Raw genomic sequence first — 3,787 nt, forward strand, 5'->3', positions numbered from 1 at the left:
GATGATGAAGTTATATTTTGTTAGTTTATGTTTTCATTTCTTGGAGGTGAGTTATTGAAATCTTGATTGAAAGCTTTCGGATACTTAGCGTATTACGACATTCCAGGCCAGAGAATTTGGTCAAAGCAAACCTCTAGATTGTTCAGTTGAGAGGGGGTGGGGAGTGATATGAAGTGTATTTTGGTATTTCTTTTTTATAGTTTTTGTAAATTTGCTTATTGAAATATTGATTGAAAGCTTTAGGATGCTTAATACCTTATGAGTATCTTCCAGGAATGTGGATGCACCAATATGGCTGGGGAGATGATTGTCATTAAATATTACAAAAAAGTTACCTTTAACCAAATCTGCTGCATAAATGTGTATATATATATATATATATATATATATATATATATATATATATATATATATATATATATATATATATATATATAATATACTGTATATATATATACACACACATATGTATAGTTATACATAAATTTCTGACTCGTGTCGGGATCGAACCCAGGCCTTTTTCAATTGAAAGACAGGTGTGCGCTGCCAACTGAACCACAAAGATCTCCCAAAAAGAAGTTTTAACCTAGGTGCCGATGTGAGTCAGATATTTATATCTGCTCCACACGTTAGTGTGTTTGTGTGTTGATGATTTCTAGCTTATATATATATATATATATATATATATATATATATATATATATATATATATATATACTGTATGTATATATGCATATATATATATATTTATATATGTATATTATGCATATATATACATATATATGTATATATATATGTAGAATCTACTGGTCACTTTTTACCAAATACATATGTAATTGTAATAGCCACAATTCCCTCTTAACTTGCTCGAATTCTTTGCACTTTTTTGGATACGCTTGTCACTCCAAAGCCTTAATATCCAAGTGCAAGAAATATGAAGAAGTTCTGATGCCCGGCAGCGGGAAACGAACCCGGCCATCAGAATTTTTTCATATTTCTTGCACTTGGATCTTAAGGTTTTGTGGTGACAAGGGTATCCAAAAAAGGGCGAAGAATTTGAAAAATTTAAGAGGGCATTGTGGCTATTACATTTACATATATGTGTATGTATATATATATATATATATATATATATATATATATATATATATATATATATATATATATATATATGTATATAGATATATATATATATATATATATATATATATATTATAATATACGTATGATTGTGTGTAATTATATGTATGTAGTTATGTAAATTGACCTTAACAGGTTCTCACTATCAATTATTATCCATCTCCAAATACCGCAAAGATTTTCTAGAGTGTCTTCTTTCAGAATGAAATACTTCTCAGTAGTAACTGAGAAAGTTCCGGCAACTCTCCTTTAAAGGCGAACCTTTGCATCGAGCTACGTCGCTGTTATGCAAAAAAAAAAAAAAAATAAGTAAATCAAGTAAAAATTGCCCCGAAGTTTCTTCGGCTCAATCGAGTTTACTCTACAGCCACTACAGCGTATAATCAAGGCCACCGAAAATAGATCTATCTTTCGGTGGTCTCGGTATAATGCTGCATGAGCGGCGGCCCATGAAACTTTAACCACTGCCCGTTGGTGGCCTGTTCTACATCGTTGCCGGACGCACCATTATGGCTAACTTTAACCTTAAATAAAATAATATATATATATATATATATATATATATATATATATATATATATATATATATATATATATATATATATATATGTACGTATACGTATGTATCCAATGCAGCAAGAAGGACGCGGGCTTGAGAATATCACTAAGTCCACGTCGGAAGGTGAGTAAAAACCGGTACTTTGAACTGTGTGAACTTGAAAATGTAGAATAAACTACGAAAGTACTTGTTCAAAGCCCCGGTTTTCACTCACCTTCCGACGTGGACTTAGTGATGCGTATGTATCCATATACATATATATTTATACATATACATACACAGACATTAAAACACCTAACTTAAAAGTAATTCGAGTAATTCACCTTACCTCGTGAAAGACCACCAAGGTGTCTTCTGTTTCGAAGGAAGGAAGCCCTTACTAGGAAGTCCTGTAAAAGGCTTACTACTGAGGTGACAAGATAACCGCTTACCCTCCTCAGAAGTCTAAGCAAAAGAAGGGAACTCGGGAGGGAACTTTGTCGACAGATGAAGGACCTGAAGAAGCGTTTAAAAGTTTCCCTCCACCTCTTCCAGGCTGCTGTCTTCTGCGATGATAAATCGCTGCTGTTGACTGAAGCTTTACTTTTTGTTCGTTTTTTTTAGTTTTCTGAAAAGAAAACTGTTGTGCCGGGTTTGGCTGTCCGTCCAAACTTTTTTCTGTCCGCCCTCAGATCTTAAAAACTACTGAGGCTAGAAGGCTGCAAATTAGTATGTTGATCATCCACCATCCAGTCATCAAACATACCAAATTGCAGCCCTTTGGCCTCAGTAGTTTTTATTTTATTTAAGGTTCAAGTTGGGCATAATCGTGCTTCTGGCAACGATATAGAACAGGCCACCACGGCCGGCTGAGAGTTTCATGGGCCGCGGCTCATACAGCATTATACCGAGATGACCGAAAGATAGGTCTGCTTTCGGTGGTCTTGATTATACGCTGTACAGAAAACTTGATTGCGCCCAAGAAGCTTCGGCGCATTTTTTACTTGTTTTGTCACTTGACGCCATAGTCTGTGATTATTTCAGAATAATAAGAAATACAAAACAATATTTTGTTTAACAATGAAAGTATAATTTCCAAAAAAATGTAACCGAAAGAAAAAGACATCGGCATTTTTAATAGATTGGAATAGACAAGTTGGGAACAATCATGATAAAAAGGAGAAGGAAATTCTCGCTCCAGCGAACCGTGATTTTTCACTGAAAACAAAAGTCTCGAAAGAGCCCAACGAGGACTTCCAAACATTATATTTGTGTTTTCTCAGTCCACAAAGTCTCTCTCTTCTTCGGAAGGGAGAGATTTCTTGAAGAGGGACGCTGGCTGCCTGTCCTCTTGTCTTAAAAAGTTCCAGTCGTTGTCTTGCATTTGTTAAAAGAAATGTTATTGCTTTGCGACCATTCTCATGATTTTTTTTTTTTATTTTTCAGTTCTTTGTATCGTTGTTTTCTGAAACAGAAATTGAGCATCACTAGGTACACGAAACTAGGTCCATATTCGCTGTGTGGTCTCTCTCTCTCTCTCTCTCTCTCTCTCTCTCTCTCTCTCTCTCTCTCTCTCTCTCTTTCATACCTTTTCTCTGGTAGTAGTAACATATTTTATATCCTAATGATAAGGACACATTTCTCATTCAGAATTCCCTGCCTGTTATATCTAATTTGGAAAGAGGCCATTGTATGAAATATTGCCATGGGATTTACAAGTAACTTAAGGTTGGTCATTCTACTCTCGTAAGTGAAGTTAACCAAAACATTTAAAATTTTTCCAAATGCTTATATCTTTACGTAAAACTTTGATTTTCATTTAGGTTTCAGGACTTTTAAAAACCCATTGCTATATATTTACCAAGTAAAGGTACTCTTTCAAGTTACTAAATTAACGAAAGCATCTTATAAAAGCATCAGCAATCAACTGTCATTTCTGCCAAGCAGAGGTCCTCATTTCTCTCAGTACATTAACAAAAGCATCTTATAACCATGGTGCTCCTTTGGTCGCTATATTAACAAAAGCACCTTACAAAAGCATCAGAAATCAACCATCATATTTCTAACAAACAGAGGTACTCATTTCCCTCAGTACATTAACAAAAGCAT

The sequence above is a fragment of the Macrobrachium rosenbergii genome, chromosome 50 (assembly GCF_040412425.1).
Source record: "Macrobrachium rosenbergii isolate ZJJX-2024 chromosome 50, ASM4041242v1, whole genome shotgun sequence".
Lineage (NCBI taxonomy): Eukaryota > Metazoa > Arthropoda > Malacostraca > Decapoda > Palaemonidae > Macrobrachium > Macrobrachium rosenbergii.